The sequence below is a fragment of the Chionomys nivalis genome, chromosome 15 (assembly GCF_950005125.1).
Source record: "Chionomys nivalis chromosome 15, mChiNiv1.1, whole genome shotgun sequence".
NCBI classification, from domain to species: domain Eukaryota; kingdom Metazoa; phylum Chordata; class Mammalia; order Rodentia; family Cricetidae; genus Chionomys; species Chionomys nivalis.
The window spans coordinates 12,131,923-12,151,393 of record NC_080100.1 but is presented as its reverse complement, the minus strand read 5'-3'; the positions used below and the strand labels follow the sequence as shown (position 1 = coordinate 12,151,393).

The window sequence follows — 19,471 nt, the reverse complement described above, 5'->3', positions numbered from 1 at the left end:
AAGCTAAGGACACAAAGGTGATTTACCTGTAATCAGTTCAATACCTTAGCATGCTCAATTGAGCAAACCACATTATTCAGTGTTACAGCTGGGGCTGATTATTATCTGTAGCTGAGTCTCTGTAGTATAACTTTAGGGAAAGATATTCAAAGCCCACCATCAACCATCAATCACCTTATTAGCTGAAATTCATTATCTTGTCAGTCTAGCAGCCTCAGATAAAGAATGTTAATGAATCATAACCTCTTTGCTAAGAAAGCAATTAGAAATACAATTTTATAGCAAATAAGAGATAAATTTAACATTTACTCATTAAATCTACTTTCCAATGTCATTGTCTTCAGATTTACATTTAAATGTCTAATAAAACATTTACTTGGTCTTATCATTCAAAATTGGTATTTTTTACAAGGCCTTTACTGGAACAAATACAAATATATAAATATGTATAAAATCATTGTTATTTTAATTTGATTGACATGAAAGTGTTAATGAAATCATTTGCAAATAGCCAAACATTAAGATCTCCACATCATCTCAATTCTACAAGGGCCAGATCCCTTTTAAAAATCCATTAAAGTTTGAGAAAAATAATTTTGGTATTAAAGTATTTGATAACATGAAAGATATATAACTAATAAGGCAATGTCCATAAAATGACAAATAAACTCACACTAAACTATAACTGCTGAATCCAGTCAGTTATGGGGAAACCTAGTGTGCTGGTCACTCATTTTCTGTCTACAACCTTAACTCAGCTGGACCACATACCCTGACTGGAAAGGACTGTAGTATGGCTTTCCTTGATTTCTGTACACAGTACACCTCAGGCTTCGATTCTGAGATCTGTCTTTCCATTAAGCTATTGCTGTCATTGTTGGTTTTGTTGGGTAAAGTCACAACATACAGAAGCATTTGTTTGTTAATTAGGAGGCTAATCTCTCACTAGCTGAACTAGCGTCTCATCAGGAGCCCTGGTACAACAGTAGACTAAGTAGATGGATATATTTCCAGAAGACTTCCAAAGACAGCTACAAAGGGGTATGTGGGCCTAGTCACCATTGTTAGGCAATGTCTTAGTGCAAATCTCTTTAAATTTCAATGATAGAACCATGGAAACTGAGGGAAGAATTCAGTCTGAATTGATTTAAGAATCTGAATGAAACTAGAAAATAGCCTATGATTCTGAATATCAGTTTATCTTAAAGGTATTAACAGCTTCTTAGTTTTGTGAAAGATGGCTGCATGCTGAAACTGGGTTTTGTTAGCAGAGATGGGTCTTCATTCTTGACTGCTCAGACTTGAATAATCACACAGAATCTGTATCAGTTACAATACTGTTTGGCCAATAGCTCAGGCATATTTTTAGCTAGCACTTACATCTTAAATTAACCCATTTTCATTAAACTATGTATTATCACAAGGCTGTGGTCTCCTGGCAAGTTTCCAGCATCTTTCTCCTTTGGCAGTTACATGGAGACTCCTTGACTCTGCCTACTGTCTCTCTCTATATCTCTTCCAGTCTGGCTATTTTCTGCCTTGCCATAGGCCAAAGTGACTTCTTTCTTAACCAATGGTAATAAAAACATATTAATAGCAGACAGAGGGGAATCCCACATCAAGGTTTCAGGTGTGTCATTACCTAAATAAGAGGAAAATTCTGAGTAAGACATTTTAGTTTACACTTGACTTCTCTTTCCACACCCTTCTTCTAGTACACACCTTCTTCCAGTGCATGCTTTCTTCTAGTACACAGCTTTGGGTTTTCTTCAGTTTTCAGTACTCTGCACCAAACATAAGGCGTTGCTTATGCTAATCTAGTTCACTACCGTTGAGTTACATCCTAAGTCACCTGTACTTTTACTGCACTGATGAAACATCGTGACCAAATCAGTTTACAAAAGAAAGGGTTTATTTGAGCTTATGCTTCCAGAGGGATAAGAGAGGTGGCCTTCACCCCCACAGCAGGGATACAGAGCAGCAGCGATGCATGGTGGCTAAAACAGCAAGCTGAGTGCTCAAACCTTAAACCACTATCAGAAAGCAGAGTTCCCGCTGGGAATGCTGGAAGGTTTTTGAAACACCAACACCAACCCCCTGTGATATACATCCTCCTCCAGCAAGGCACAAAGTATCTTATTGTATGGATATGAGAATTGTATAAAGGATGTCTCTCTTGCTATTTCCACAGGTATTTTTTCCTCACTTCATTTTAAGTGATACTGGATGATTGATTCTAAAGAAGAAACAAGTGTATGTTTCCATTTTTAAGAAAGTGAATTTCTTATTATGTTTTTATTTTAATTCCCTAAGTAACATATCAGAAGGGCATGCATTTATCCCCCTGTTTATTGTCCACTAGAGCTTATCATCTCTGAGAATATGGCTTTAATGATGCGATACCAGTGCATTGCTACATCTTCTATATTCCTTATGCTTTCTTAGTTGTCCCCATTCTAGAATCTGGATTCACATCAATTGCCACTGGCATCAATCAGCAGCCAATGTCATTTGTTAATTCCTGTTATTATTTTATTTTGTCTCTGTCATTGACACTATTAATTTAATGTATGAATCCATTCCCTTGAGATTTTTACCTTATTATAATTTTTATTCTTTGAGAAATATATATATATTATGGGGGTGAATAAAAAATGACTCCCAAAGGCCATCTCACACATCCCCCTTTTAAGTTCACATCTGTAGTATGGAGCAGTGGGCTGCATTCCCGCCCAGCTCCTGCAGGCTAGCTTTATATACAAAATAACAACACACAAATTGGATTCTTTTAAACACCGCCTAGCCTCTTATTGGCTAATTCTCACATCTTGATTGACCCATTTCTAATAATGTCTGTAGCACCATGAGGTGGTGGCTTACCAGGAGGATTCTAGCTTGTGTCCATCTCAGAGAGGAGAGCTATGGCCTCTGTCTCACTGCCTTCTTTCTCCCAGCATTCTGTTCTGTCTTCCCTGCCTACCTATGTTCCAACCTATCAGGCCAAGCAGCTTTCTTTATTAATTAACCAACGAAAGCAACAGATAGATAGTAGACCCACCTACATCACACATCTTTGGAAAGAGGAATATTTCACTAAGTCCACTTTATGTGGCTCATGTGGATAGGGCCACTCACCATCATGTGAGAATTCTACCAGTAGGCACGCCATTAGAGAAAGATGCTTCCTTCCTGGCAGGTAGCCACAGCTGCTGTGAATTCATGAGTTCAAGAGCCCTGAGATGTCAGGAAGACAGCAATCCACAGTAAGTGCCTTTTGCTTATTTAATTTAGGATTTTTTCCTTTCCAATAAATTCTGTGCTTCAGTGGATTCACATTCCAGTGCAGGATGTGGCAAACCATGGCCTCTAGCCACGTCCAGTTTACCCTAAATTGTATGAATAATTCTATCCAAATACAACCATAGTCTCCAATTTTACTATTTCTGACTATTTCAGCTCTACAATGGCTATTTATGAAGCCAACAGTATTAGCTAAAGTACTTAAAATATGTTCTATCTAGCTGTGTTCTTTACATAAAATGTTTGATAACCATGACCTGAATTACACTTCTGGGTTATCACACTTTGACTCTTTGGGACCTATTTTATAACTGTAAACATTATTCACAACTGAAAGCCATAGCCAGTAACTGCTTCCTGTTGAAATAAGAATAAGAGTGTCTATCAGTTCTCTGCCCACACTGTAAATGAAGGTGGCTAGCAGAGTTATGTCTATTTGCGTTCTTTCAGTGATTAGACAGATGCCTATAAAAAAATGCCTTTTGTATTTCTTGAGTTGATTTAGTATCTTCTCGGCTTTCTTCTTAATAGCTAAATGATACGATTATCAAGATCAATCTTATAATTGTGTAAAGACCATGGCTTTGCATTACTTTGGAAGAAGTCTTTAGTTAGCATTCTCAGACCAAGCTACTTAAGGTCACAAGCTACAGCAGTGTGGTTCTGAATTCAGACTGAATAGTAAACTCTGTTGGACTACTTCAGGCCATTTAGCTTAGTTTGCAATTTATCCACAGTTTCACACTGAATGATCAGATCTTAGCAGGGAACCTTCAACAAATCTGCAGAATCTAATGTTTTGAGACACATGAAGCACTATTTCTTCATACATGAACAATATTGATGCATGTAAAACTACCTCACATTTGTGCCCTAAAATCCTAGTTCCCTTTAAATATATTGCATGTGACTTCCACCCATGTCTGTCTTATGCTTGTGCTGTTCAGTCTAGTTTTGAAGGAAGCTTTTGTGTTTCCTTTAGCTCAGTGAAAGTTAAATAGTGTTCTTCAAGTTATACTCACTCAATGATTAGACACATTTCCAAAAGATTCACTTTTTGTTCTGTATATTTAAAAATATTTTTTCTTTGTATCCCATAAATATCAATTACTTTGTGATAAAAGAAATGGCTTTCTGAAATAGATGACAGCTATGCATAAATACATACACACACACACACACACACACAAAAGAGGATTGATATATCCTTCTGAACACACAGCAATGGAGATGCTATCTCACTTACCCTTATCTATGAGCCAAAACTGCAGGAACTATCTGCCTGTGGTAAGTGTGACAGAGAAATAGACACAGTGAAGTCGGCAGCAGTCTTAATTAAATTGCAGTTGGGGTGTTTTGCATTTTAGCACAGTGCCAGGCCCTTCCTTAGGAAAGCTGTAAAGTGTCTCTGGTGTACTAGCTTATTCATTTTATGCCTTTGCTGGCATAAGGCTTGCTTGCAGTTGATATGTAATTAAATAATGATTGGTGGTTTTTAAAAAGGTCATTACATCTTAATGTAATGCTGAATGAAGAAGCATGGGAAATGATAGAGATCAAGACTCATTTAATCTTGCTTTACTTTGTTACCAGATTCAAAGGGATAGTTCAAGTGAGAAAAAGGTCCTCATTTTACCTTACCATACAGATTCAGTCTCAAGTCAAACACCATCTTTACTAAGAGAAGAAAAATAATCTTTCTTCTGTACTAAGAACTAAAATCTCGGATGTTTTATCGGGAACTCACCAAGGCCAGCTGGCCTGGGTCTGAAAAAGCATGGGAAAAAAACCAGACTCGCTGAACATAGCGGACAATGAGGACTACTGAGAACTCAAGAACAATGGCACTGGGTTTTGATCCTACTGCACGTACTGGCTTTGTGGGAGCCTAGGCTGTTTGTATGCTCACCTTACTAGACCTGGAAGGAGGTGGGAGGTCCTTGGACTTCCCACAGGGCAGGGAACCCTGACTGCTCTTTGGGCTGCTGAGGGAGGGGGATTTGATTGGGAGAGGGGGAGGGAAATGGGAGGCGGTGGTGGGGAGGAGGCAGAAATCTTTAATAAATAAATAAATAAATAAAATCTGTTATCCATAATATATGAGAAATTAAACTTTAAAGCTGTGTGTAAGGTTGAAACAAATAGGTTTCAACTGTACAATTTATGGGGGTTTGTATTTATTCATTTTTATTCTCTGATATATTAGTTCCCGACTACAATTTCCACTCCCTCACGTCCCCCAGTCTCCCCTCCCTACCTCTCTTCTCCCCCAGACCCACCATAACTACACTTTAGCTCAGGAAAAAGAAGGCCTCCCACAGACATCCATGAAACATGGCATAACATACTACAATGAGACCAGGCACACACCATCACACCAATACTGAACGAGGCAACACAATAGGAGGAACAAGGTCCCACAAGAAGGCAAAAAACTCAGAGATTGCCCCAGCTCCCACTGTTATGATCCTACAAGAACACCAAGCTATTCATCCATAACATATGTGTAGAGGACCTTGGTTAGCCCCTCTGCAGGACTGCTGATCTCTGTGAGCTCCCATGAGTCCTGGTCAGTTGATTCTGTGGGCTCAGTTCTCGTGATGTCCCTGTCTTCTTTGATCCTTCCTTCCTCTCCTCTTCAGGACTCCCCAAGCTCCACCTAAGATTTGGCTGTGGGACTACAATTTATGTTTAGTAAAAAAGGACTCAAAAACTTGATCTAATTTCCATATCTACGCCTAATATTTATGTGAGGTTTTATTTATTTTTAAAGAGTTATAGGTTTTGATTTTGCTATTTGTTGAGACCAAATCCAAGGACTTGATGTGCACTAGCAAGTGTTTTTGTACTGAGGTAAAACCTCAGTCTTCCCTCACTCACCTGCCTTCTTTTTTCATTTTCTTTCCTTTTCTTTTCTTTTGAGACATTTCAGTAAGTTTAACAGGTTGGCCTTTAATTCATTCAAACAGGCCTTAAACTCGTGGACATCCTGCTTATCCTCCCAAGAATCTTGGCTAACATCGCTGTACCATGAGGCCTCACTTTGCAATGTATTTGATGAGACTGCTAGTAACGAGAAGTTAAATTGCAGCTCTGTGAGATCATAATTGTACCATAGGGTCCTAGATTGGGCTGAAGAAGGACGCTTAAAAAAAATCCCAAACTAACTCAGAATTGAATATAATAGAGAGTTCTTTATTTAGGGGTAGACTCACAGATCACAATTCTCTGCTGGAAAAGGGAACAGCAACTGAATCCCGCAGCCAGAAGAGACTGGATATGCACTTTATATTGGCATATATAGTATAAGAGGCTATGCCCAAGTGTACTGGTAACTTAAAGGCTACTGGCAGTAGAAATTCCTACAGCACTGTGCATGAGCAGAGTCCTGTTTATCTGGTTTTTCTCATACCTAAGCCTTAGCATTAGACTATGTGTTTTAGCTGTGTAGAAGCACTTGCAGGTTTGTCATTAATTGCTCAGATCTCCAACAATGGAAATATACAAATGTCTCATAATATTTGCAATTCACATACTGAATTTTAATTACCTCCTTATGAAAAGATTTATGCTTGCTCCTAAGTACAGAAGTTAATGCCTCCCATGATTACATTCCATCTAGGATGACTGGGACTCTAATAAATCACTGAGACTACTTTAAATCAATTTATTTATTGAATTTATTGAAGTAAGACAAGCATTTCAGCTATTGTGATATTGATATCCAAAACTTTCCCTGTGCAGCTTATTGATAAAATATATGCTTTTGAGTATAAAGTATGTCATTGCATTTCACAAATATTAAAATATACTATGCATACAACAATGTCCAGGTAAAGATTTTACAAAACATATGTGTACTCATTTTGGTTCTCTCCCTCAACCTCAGTGAGTAACATTAAAAATATCATTTGAAAACTTAAACCTACAAAGATAACTGGAGAGATATCCACAAGTATCACACCCATAGATTTGCCAAAGTAGGCAAGAAAACTTCTATGAAGTCTCAACCCTATACAAAGAACTACAGAGGACTAAGGAATGCTGAGAACCGAGAAATCCTCTTCCCCAAGGGAGAACACACAGACTGGCTATCCACTACCAAATGGTTAGCCCTGAAAACATACGTACAAACATCATTATACAGACTGAACAAGTTATTCACAAGAATGTCAATCTAAATGCAATTAAATATATATTAAATCACTGCACCCATTAAATATGTATGTGCATGCAATTATAGTTAATGAAAAAAAGGCTATGAATTTCAAACAGAACACAGAGAGTTACACAGAAGGGTTGGGAGAGGTAAGGGAAGAGAGAAATGCCATAATTATATTATCATCTCAGAAACTTTAAAGAAAGAACATTAAAAGGTACAAGTGTTAGAGGTGCATGAATTAGTAAGGCTAAGAAAAACTAAACCAAAGCTGACAGCATAAAATGTCAATAAAATAAGCCTAATTTGTCCAGCCAAATTTGAAAGTGGCTGTGAAATTTGAAACAATAAGAATTTATAGATGAGAAGAGGGGAAAATAAGTCCTAAAATAGGGAATTTTTCTTTCAACAAAGTTATTTGAGGAACAGAACTATTTCTAAAAACTCCTTTACTTTAGCAAATGATAAATGGAGAAGTGTTATATTAATAATAAAAATAGGAAGTAGCCTTTCACAGGCTGCCCATGCTCCAGTGGATGACCCTAATGTGTGCACATTCAGGCAATAATAATTGAGCTCATTGTGTTATACAAAAAAAGGGATATGAAGTTTTGAAGAGAAGGTGGTTATATAATTCTGTAAAATTATTGTTTCCATTGGGTAGTACCAAATCCCCTTAAATCTTCATGTTCCTTATATACTGATATTAGTGTTTGCATACTAGGACCAAACTCAAGGCCTCATGAACTTGTTTCAATGGAGGAAACAAAGGTTGCCAGCTAAGTGCCTGCATTCAGCCTTGTTCCTAAAAGGATACAGTGTTATCCCCATATAGCTTTATGCCACAATTAAAATCAGCAAAGACTGGGAGACCTTAGAAGCAAAGAGTGGAGGCAAGATGTAGTTTATGATACAGCTGAAACTCTTCAGGAACACAGAGGACAAAGCTTTTCATCTTTCCCTCTGTTTTCCCACAGGAGGAAACTGCGGCCAATGAGTTCACTGTTGGTGCCAGGCCTGGGTCATAGACACCTCTATGGTAGTACTAGATCTGGTAATGGTGTCTGGGATGTAGTATGTGGCCACTTCCTAAAGGCTGTACCACTGCATAACAGGTTGGTAAAACAGCCCTTAGTAAATGGTCCTTAAGGAAAATCCCTTACTCAAAATATAATATGGATATTATAGGCTCCTTGGAGGCAAATGCTTTGAGACATGTTACACGGCTGCTGTGAATCTTCTGCAGTGGAAGTATTTGTGACCCCTGAAAATCCAGTCCCCCCAAAGCGTCACGATAGCCATAACATCACTGATGCTGATAGTTCCTGCACCTCTTCTACTGCCATCTCTCCAACTCCAGACTTGGCAATTATTCTGACATCACCTAGAATCGGAGAGTAATAAAAGGAAAGATGCTCAAAACACTCTCGTTCTGAAAGGCTGTATGTGCTGGGTACCAGCTCCTTCTCCTGTGAAAGGATGACTGTAGGCTGGGATGTCTCTCTGGATGTCACCTACTGCTGGTGTGATGATAACGGCAGGACAAAACACACTCCTTATCCTTCCATATTTCTCTTTTTAATTTTGTTGTTGATTGAGATTTTTGTTTGTACTCCTGAGTTCATTTATAGCTATTGTTTTCAAAGAGGGTGATGGAGCCTGGGGTCTCCTCCTCAGCTGTCTTGCTAATGGTAATAAATAATGTTTCTTTAGTAATTTAGGAAAGAGGCTCACATTCATAATTTCTGTCAGATTTGTTTTTGCTGTCTCAGCCTGGATGATTGTCTTTATGTCTCAAAGCCATCTGAATTTAAATGTAAAAGTAAATGACTCGGGGCCAAGAACAAGAGTTGGTTAAGGATTAAATTCCCCCTAATTATCTACAGCTTCTAGCAGAGACCTTTGTGTTTCCTGGTTTTTCCAACTCATTATTTCTCCTCCAGAAACTGTACTTTGCCTCATTTTTTTTATCTTAACTTTGAGCAAACACCTTTCTCAGCAAACATTCTTTAATAATGGACTTTTATTGAATAGTTAATATATCACAGCAGGATTTTATAGAGACAACTACTAAAACTTAAAATATACTCAATTATGTATCCTTTTACTCAAAATCTATCCACTCTGAAAAGAATCTCTCATCAATAGATAGATCTGTACCTGGTCTCCCTCTCATAATTTTATGACCTTCTTTTCTCCCTTTTCTCAATAGCTTCCAGTGAGAGCTTCATCTCAACTTGTCAAGGAGAGCAATATACATGCACATAGCCGATGATATTTTCACTAAAAGTAACAGTGGTGGTTCTCTACCTGTTTAGATAAAAGGCAGGATTTGCAGAAGAGGATTCTTTGTCCAGGTAAGTACCTCAATCCACAATATGTCTTTATCCAAGAGGCAACCTCCAACCTTGAACATGTCAAAGTGATGGGTGACAAGTACGTTGGATGGAAAGAAAATCTTGCACAATCAATAGCTCTCAGTACACAATGGGGACACTTGAGAAGTTGCTGTTTCTCAAAACCTAGACAATTCTTAGGTACCCCCTATGTTTAGATCTTCAGAAACCTTCTCATCTTCACCAAATCTTGGGTGGTTCTGAAAAGGACACAATTTGAGTGTTCTGACCCCCACTTCTTTCTTTTATTTACAGGTTCCATCTGAGAATGATGACTTTGTTTATGGGAACTATAATTTCTATCTGAAAAGGTAATTCAGTTATATCTTTCTAAAGACTGAAAAGTTTGGATTTACAGATCAAAATAAACTCAGTTGCTGCAAGAGGAAGCATCATGTTTCCACGAAGAATTTTATGATCCCAAATCCAGGGTCAAATAAAGGATATCTTGTCTTGGAGGGTAAAGAATGTGGTGTATTTAAGCACAGAAGAGGAGTAGGATCTTCTACAAACAAAAGCTTCAGGTGTGGAAATGGTCCACAAAGCTAGATATTCTAGAACTCAGAAATTTAAATCCTCAGGGAACTGAGAAGCTGCAACTGTTACTGTAAATACAGAATCCTCATGCCTGTGGGGATCTTTCTGGTCAGAGTTAATTGTTAGCTACTCTTGATTGCTAGGCTGCTTACTGATGTGATTATTACCACAGAATTATTAAATCATCTCAAGTCCTCCTTGGTTTTCTCATCACAAGAGAAATGTATAGATATTATTATTAAAATCAACAAATTTGTGAACTCTTTAATATTTACAGTAACACTTACTAACAGCCTGGATAGAGTCCAGCTGTTTGTAAGATCTTGTAAAGCAGAAAAATAAATAGTCAAATTTTTCCTGCTACATTTTGTAACTCAAACCACCACAAAACATCTAATATGACACCTATCTTTCAAGCCAATACTATATAATAGAGTATTTATTTCTTATATAAATCAAAGAAGTATATGACACATGGCAACATCACACTTGTCTCTTGTGATAATAAATTATATGTGGTCAAACAGTACTAAAGCCTGGCAAGAATGCGCAGTTTAAGGGCCTGCTTTCTCTACTAGACAGAAAACCAATAAAACCCCATGAAAAAGTGGTGAGCCCAGAGAAAGAGATATATATAGGAACCTAAGTCTCAGATGATTGCTCTACCATGGAGCACTGCATATTATATAGGAGGTTTGTGTAAAAGAATGAAGACAAAGGGCAAATTATAATACATGATATTAAGATATGATTGTGAAACTTGCACAATACTGAAGTATTCCTCCAATTTTCATGTGGCCTCTGTTTCTCTATGAATGAGTTTTCTTAGAGTATTAAGAGTAGAATTGACACAAGCATAGAATCTTGGTAAATACTTCTGAGGTTGAGGGTCCTATAACCCCAACCACTGTGCATTGTTTATTCCTCCTGAAATGCAAGTTAGAACCCTAATCCCTAAGGATGCTGTTGAGAGTTGGGAGTCTGTGAGAGGTGATTAGGCCACTAAATTAGTACCCATAGAAAACAGACTACAGACATTTTTATCATTCTGTTAAGTGAATATACAAGAAGCAACTACAGCCTTCAAAACTATGAGAAATATTCTGTTGTGTACAAATCATCAAAGCTTGAAAACATTATTTTAACAGCCTAGATTTAGACTCAAAAATGTGTTTTTAATTGCAGCTGAATCCTATAAGAGAGTAGTAGCTAATTAAGTTCAGAGGTTAAAGAAATTAAATATGAATGAATGAACTGGATTGATTAAGTTATCTTTAGGAATGAAGATATTATGGATGGAAAGTGATTGTTCAGCAGTGGAAAATGCTTACTCTTCTCCCATAGTTCTGGAGTTCAATTTCTAGCACCTATGCTGGAAGACTCACAATTGCCAGTGACTCTTGCTCCATAAAATCTCTGATATCCTCTTCCAGCTTCTTCAGGAATACGTGAATATGTGAACACACACACACAGAGAGAGACCAAATAAATACATAATAAAATCAATATTTTTATAAAAACAAAATGCATGTGTTAATGCTGAATTTGATGCATTCTAGATTCTAGATATAGACTAATAAACACTGAATGACTCTCTATGAGAAAAGAAAGAACAAAAATGTGAAAATTACACTAGCCAACGTAAGCTTAAAATATAAGATAAAATATCAAACATATTTTTCCTTGCTAAAATACAATTATTTCATCTTTGATGAAAAGTTTCTTTCTTTTAATAGTGCCCTAGGTGAGTTTGTACATTTTTTATTAAGTATTATGTGAAAAACAAGTTTTCTTGTGCAATTTCCATACATACTTACTTTGGTTGAGTCTTTTCTCTCTACCTCTCCTTTGTCCCCTCTTCCTACCTCTTATTCTCTTGTACCTGAAGCTTCAAAACTATCCCACACCAGTTAAGAATTATGGATAATAAAAGGGGTTATTTATTTAAGGGGAAAAACTTACAGCCCACCATCCCAAACAACAGTCCTCTCATCGCAAACAGGAAACAGAGAGTCTATCCACCAGAATGGGAGCCAGAAGCAAGAGAGAGAGAGTGCCCGGTTTCCTCAGCGTTTTAAAAGTATAAGAGACCACACCCCAGTGGGCTGGTATCTTAAAGGCTATTGGCTGAAGGAGCGGAAGAAGCTCCCGCAGCATCTACTCTTCTATCCCATATCCCACCTTCCATGTCCATATCACATGTGTTCTGTTAGCATCTTTACCATCTTTATTAAAGCCTCTTGCACCACCAGGATTTTATGAGCCTTTCCGTGCATCCTGGTTTCTACACATGATACAATATGAATAAATATATGTAAAATTATAAGCTAGGAGTCACATTCTTATGTAACTGTGCTTGACTTTCTAAGCCTTGGATACCTCACTAAAATATAATATTTTCCATCCATTAAGTTTCCTACAAATTTTATTTTTCTTTAAGACTCGAACGATACTCTGTTTATATCTTGATAGACTTTTAGGTTACATAATTTCCTCTTATTATAAAAAAAAAGCAACAGTAAACGCAATACGCAGGTATCTCAGTGGTTGGTTTGTCCTGGAATGAGCAGTGATATAGTTGGGTTGGAGAGCAATTTTACCTTAAGATTCTGTGAAGATCCACACTGATTTCCATACTGGTTGGACCAGGTTTTCTCCCATTCTCTGGACCATCTGTTCACTCAGTTCATAGTTGTTTGGGTTGTGTAGAAGCTTTAATTTTATATACCCTTAATTGTCAATTTTTGAGGCTATTTGCTGTGCTAATGAAGTTCTAAACAGAAAATTCTTGCCTATCCTGATATAAAGTGTTCATCTGTAGGCTCCTCTGCAAGTTTTGAGCAGTAGTTATATCTATAAGAGATATTATTCAATCATATGATAGAGATATATTATTGAATTATCAGAAAAATGTTAAATTATTTTCTGTGGTAATTGAAATGGTTCACAAATCCAGTTCTAGCATTTCAGACTGCACAATGCCTAGAAGAGAAGTGAGAAGAGGTATTTTATGATGAGAAAGTATTTTTTAAACAGTAGAAGGACCATTTTACATATACTGTAATTAGGATATATCAAAATTGAAAGCTTTGGCTTTTAAAATACACTTTAAATAAAAGGAGGCAAAATACAACTCAAAGTTAATGTTTTCAAACCATGCATTTGATTGTGTCCCCAAAGTTTGTAAAGAAATCTTAGAAACCAGTAATAGTAGGGTGGCCAGACGAAAGTTCGGCAAATGATTTTATCAACCCTGATCACAGAAAAAAAATGGCAAAAAGTAAAAGCATTACAAGTTATCCAACATCATCAATTCTTAGGCTAATGCTTAAAACATAGCAAACATCACTCCACACCTTGGAAACACATGTTTAGGAAGGGACACATAGAAAGAACAACTAAACTTTCATAAAGCAGCTGGGCAGGAATGCTGGCACACACCTTTAATCCCAGCATTCAGGAGGCAAAGGCAAGCAGATCTCTACAAGTTCAAGGGCAGCCTGGTCTACAAAATGAGTTCCATGACAGCCAAGGTAACACAGAGAAACTCTGTCTCAAAAAAAGAGAACAAAATAAAAATTCCATAAAGCTTAAAGTCTTCACGATCTTTGCGCTTTGTTTCCAACGGCCAATCAACTCCGTAATTAGGTAACCGGCTTCACTTAAAGAACAGAGATTTCTCTACAAAGCATCTCTAGTGGTGTTTAAGAAGAAAGCAGCAAAGACTGGTAAGGTGGTAAATTCCTAGGGAGGCAGAGGCAGTACGATCACGAGTTCAAAGCCAGCCTGGGGCACATAATGAGTTCTAGGCTGTATTAGTTACTTTTCTGTTGTTGAGATAAAACTCCATAACCAAAAGCAGCTTATAGAAGGAGTTTATTTTGGCTTACTGTTCCAGAGAGATGAATTTATTTATTTATTTATATTTATTTATTTATTTATTGGATTTTTGAGATAGGGTTTCTCCGTAGCTTTTTGGTTCCTGTCCTGGAACTAGCTCTTGTAGACCAGGCTGGCCTCGAACTCACAGAGATCCGCCTGCCTCTGCCTCCCGAGTGCTGGGATTAAAAGCGTGCGCCACCACCGCCCGGCTGAGAGATGAATTTATTATGATGAGAATTCATCCTGGTGAGGAAACAGCAGTAATCAGCAAGCACAGCCAGCAGGAGCAGGAAGAGCTCACATCTTCAAATGGAACCATAAGGCAGAAAAAGCAAACTTGAGGCAAGGAGAGGCTACAGCATCTCCAAATGTGCCACCAGCGACGTACTTCCTACTTGAAGATCATTATTTCCAATTCATTTCTTTGGGAAATGGAGGTCCTTTTAACTGCTGTCCACAGTGGATATATTCAACTTGAAATGGGGAAGGACGAGAGACAGGGAGAAAGAAAAACAGTTAGGAAAGACGAAAAAGAAGCGACCCAATTTAAACCCAGGGACCTGGAGAAAAGAGTTAATTGGGTCCACTGGGATTTCCAAAACTGTGACTGGGAAGGATCCAAACACAACAGGCAGATTTGCGCTTTTAATCCTACCTTACATCTGACTGTGGAGCTGTATCCAGAAACACTCCACAGCAGGTTCTCCATATTTTCATCTAAGTTTTAGACAGCTGATCTCTGAGTTATGGATTATATGATATGTTATGTATTTTATTTCATACAAAGACTGTGCAAGTATTAAGTCACATGCTTAAGAAAACAGAAACAAGGGGTCTTTATTTTATTGTACATTGAATCAAAATGTATGAACTCAAATCAAAAGACTCATTTACCTGGTTTGTATCAAATGAACGCTTCTGCCTGAGCTGAATCTGGCACAAGCTGTTCAGGCAGTTACATAACCCTGCATTTGCTCTGCCTACATATGTGCCTGCTGGAGCTTACTGCCGGCGCTGCAGAATTTAGACGAGGAATTTGCACAGTCAGTCCTGGAAAGAGAAAGAGAGCAGCAGGTTCAGTTCCTAGTAACGACCTAGGTCACAGGGGTGGGCAGGGCATCCAGGGGTCAAAGAAACACAGAAACAAGTAGGATCGCTGCCAGATGCCTCAAACAAAACCTGGAGCCAATCAGCCATCAGGATCTCCACGGCGTCCACTGGGACACAAGTCAACGCTTTCTGGGGAGAGCAAATCCTCCAGGTTGTTCCAGGAAGCTTTCATTAGTAACCACCCCAGCCAAGTCCTGTTCTACAACATCATAAAACTGCTGTCCTGACAACATATGCCTGGGCTTACTGTGCCTCTTTCTAGTCTTGTTTTCCTTGTTTCTAATGATTATTGTCTGTCAATGAGCTCAGTGGTGTAGATAATTGTGAAGCCTCATTGCCTCTTACCTCAACCAGATAATTGCAAACCTTGTAGAATCGTGCCTTACTTACAGCTGCACCTCTCTCCTATGTTGGTAATATACCACAGATTAAATGATTGGAAAATTATTTGCTGATTACATTTCCTTCTCTCCTAAATTTATAGAGCTCGTTCTGTGTTAACAGCGTTAAAAAGACCATTTTGGTTCTACTGTGGTCTCACTATGTGTCTGACAAATGACTTAATTTTTTTTTAACTTCATGTGGCCACATCCACAAGATGTAATGCCTGAATGTGGAAACTGGAGCAAAGTTTTATCTGATATACAACAAGCTTGAAGTAGACCTTTTAGAGTAATAAAATACAGCTGCATTCATTTTCAGGATAATTATATTCCAGGTTTATAACCTTACAATCTAGAAATTTTCAATTCAAGGCATATAAAATTCACTTACATATTGTCAGATAACTAACTTTCTGGAAATTGAAAAATAATTTCGTGACAAAATAGAGTGTTGTCACATAAACAAAAATAAATTACTATCCATCAAAAGCTTTAACTTAGAATTTACATTAAAAGAGGAAAAATGAATTAGGGCCATCAATTGATCATACAAATTCCATATAAAGAAAACACTGAAGGAAAAAAAAAACATAAAAAAATATAAAGTGATTGCAAAATGAACTTAATTTCAAGTTACAATTTGTGAGGAAATAAAATTGATCTAACTACACTCTACTTTCTAAAAATACTTCTCTAATCACTAAAAACATTTTGTGGATTAAAAATGAGAGAAGAAATACTAACAAAAATGATATGTGGCACGAAATCACGGGAAACTAAAGAATGTCTTCATGGTACTTATCAGTAGACATCACTCTTTTCAGAACCTAATGAAGAACCACTCTTTCCCAAAGAACAAGTATAATATTAATACATATGCATATATAGACATGCGTATGTATATGTCCACGGATTGTAAGAGAGAATAACAGTTCTGGTTGGATTTTGCATTATCTCAAGAACAAGGCAGCTGACAGCGCCATTTGTTCTATGATTAAATTCAGTTTTATCTAAGAACAGTGAGAATTTTCCAGGGCAGACTTTGATTATTGGTCTTGGAACTGAGAAAAGGCATGAATAATTTCCAAGCTAACAATCAGCCTCAAGATACATAAGTATAAAGTGACTCAGCAAAGAAATAAAACATCCTAAACTTTAATTTCTACAGAGAAGCTTTCCCTGCCAAGATTCAACCCAGAAACAGACACTCCTAATGTCCCCCATCAAGGATTGATGGGCCACCTGGGACCTGAGGGAACAAGTCAAAGAGCTTGAACAATTCTACCACAGCCAAAAAAAGAAAGATTCTGAAAGCATCAGCAACCATGCTTCCTCTGGTCAAAAGAAACAAAAGACACAATGAGAAACAACAACCAAAACACAAAACATTGATGCAGCCCAAATGTACTCCCAGAACAAGTCAACTTTGTTTTATAGTAGATAAAGGAAGTCAAACACACTGACTGTAGACACAACCCTTAATATAAATGTTCATTCCGAAGCTTTATTGAGGAAGTCGTCAACAGTAAAGATACACAAGCCTGTACCATCCATCCTAAAAACTGGCACTGTTGTCAAATCATGTGACACCGGGGGACACTCGATATCTTGAAAGGAAGTTGAAACAAAGGCAATGAGTGATGGTTCTCTAATGTCACAGGGTTAATGCAACATCGTATGGAGAATGGTAGCATTCCCACTAGAGTGGAAACATCTGGCATCCATAAATCAAGGCCAGGGTACCATGACAAGTGGATCACAATGGAATTATAGGAATTTAAAAATACACACGCTAAAATTTAAAGTATCCTAAGAAGTGAAATACATCATGAGATCACAACGTATTTTTCCTCCTTCCAGAGGATGTGCATTTTTTGCTCTATCAAGATGCCAGTATAAAAATGCTTGTGATTATTAAATTGTGTTTATAAGTTCTTCTAATACCCAATAAAGATGGTTTAAAACTGTGCTAGAGTAACACTGCCTATACATGTAAATGATTTAATTATGTTCTAAAGATAAGTGGTGACTCAGATACTAAAACAGAAGTAAAAGAATATTGTATCAAAATAGTATTCATTTGTTTCAATAATGTAGCCATGGTTTAATATTAAAGAAAGATGATGATTTAATTGAATTCCTTACAAACTAACTGAGAAAATACAATGCTACAATAAGACATTTAATAAAATTTAAGCATTTATTACCAATCAATACCTGCACATTCTAATGTGGTATAATTCCCCAGTCAATCCTAGATTCCTCATAAAGTGATACAATCCACTATTATAGTTTCAGGAAAAAAATATCCATGTGCTCAGCCCTGGAACCTGATCTTCCAGTGTGACAATGAGGAATCAAAGCTTCAAACAGAAGGCTGTCATCACCTGCTCTCTTCTGGAGAACCTAGTCTGAATGTGTCCTGTAACATTGCATGTAATTTCTCATAGGTTTTCAAAATTTGTAGAAACATCTCCTCTTTGTTTGCTTGCCATAGCCTGTGTTTCTTACTGATTCTCATGTTCTGTGTTGTTTATCCAGGTCCCCAGACAAGCCTAAGAAAGAACTGTGTGAGAACATAAGCATCATATGGAGTTACAGTCATAATGAAGATAAGAATGAGTATGTATCAGTAGAAAGAGGACAGAAAGAGGGGAAGAGAGGTAAGAGCAAAGGCTTTGAACATTCTGCACACTGCACAGAACAGGGATTTTATTTTACATGTTAGAATAGGAGCAGTCTAACTGACATATAAGTGTAAAAAATGAAGTATTTACCATATAAATAGTGAATACCATAAAAAGTACAAAAAATAGAGTATTTACCATATAAGTACAAAAAATAGAGTATTACCTTAAAATCTAGCCTTTCGACATGCTCAGGAAATAAAATTGTGACAAAGTAAAGACAGGTAAAACAAAATCTGATTTTAATATCCTAATTTTCAGAGATCTTTGTAATCATGACATAATAGCCAGAAACAAGAAAAATGCTTTTATTCTTGAAGACTTAATAAATATTTTATAACAAATTATTCTATGATCCAAATAATTTATTTTTAAAGTTGAAGAAACTTCTATAATTCCTTTATAGATTGTTATTTGCACAAATTCAAGTAGTTGAATGTATTAAAGTCCTCTCTTTGGAAATGGAAATCAATAAAAGCAAGTATTTCACAAACTTCTCATTAACTATGAAAAACTAGATGAAAATAACAATTTGCAGAATTGGCCAGTATAGTAATTTATTTTCAAATTGCTGTGACAAAGCACATGACAGAAGAAGCTTACAGAGTGAAGGATGTGTTTATCTGGGTTCACATTTTGTAGGTGCAACTCACCATGGTGGGAAAGGCATATCAGCAACAGCATAAAGTCACCAGCCATGTTGATTTCACAATCAGGAACCAGAGAGAGATAAATGCTGGTGCTCAGCTCAACTTCTTCTTTTTGTTCAGCCTGGGAACAAAATCCATGAATGTTCCCTCCACAGTCTAGGTTACCTCTTCCCTTTTCAGTTAACCGTCTCTGGGAACACCCTCAGAGGCACATCCAGAGATGTATGTCCATGGTGATCCTAAATCCAGTCAAGCTGACAATGAAGGTGAACAGTCATATCTGGCATAGAATGACCTACTGTGTCCAGAATTATAATAGAAATATAGTGAAATACTTTATGAATTAACCAGCAAAGTTCAAAGCACT

General features: G+C 37.2%; 1 long non-coding RNA gene across 3 annotated transcripts in view; it reads right to left on the bottom strand.

Annotated features, from left to right (window-relative positions):
- LOC130887365 (uncharacterized) overlaps window positions 1-19,471 on the bottom strand; it is a 109,950-nt gene that overhangs the window by 57,403 nt on the left and 33,076 nt on the right. The window contains exons 2-4 of one of the 3 annotated variants that reach the window (XR_009058372.1): window positions 15,169-15,324; window positions 12,993-13,374; window positions 11,778-11,828 (exon numbers count right to left, since the gene is read on the bottom strand). This is a non-coding gene — a long non-coding RNA (uncharacterized LOC130887365). Of the gene's footprint in view, window positions 1-6,889; window positions 11,829-12,992; window positions 13,375-14,662; window positions 15,325-19,471 lie in introns of those variants that run through there. The other 2 variants (XR_009058371.1, XR_009058370.1) reach the window with 2 other exon arrangements.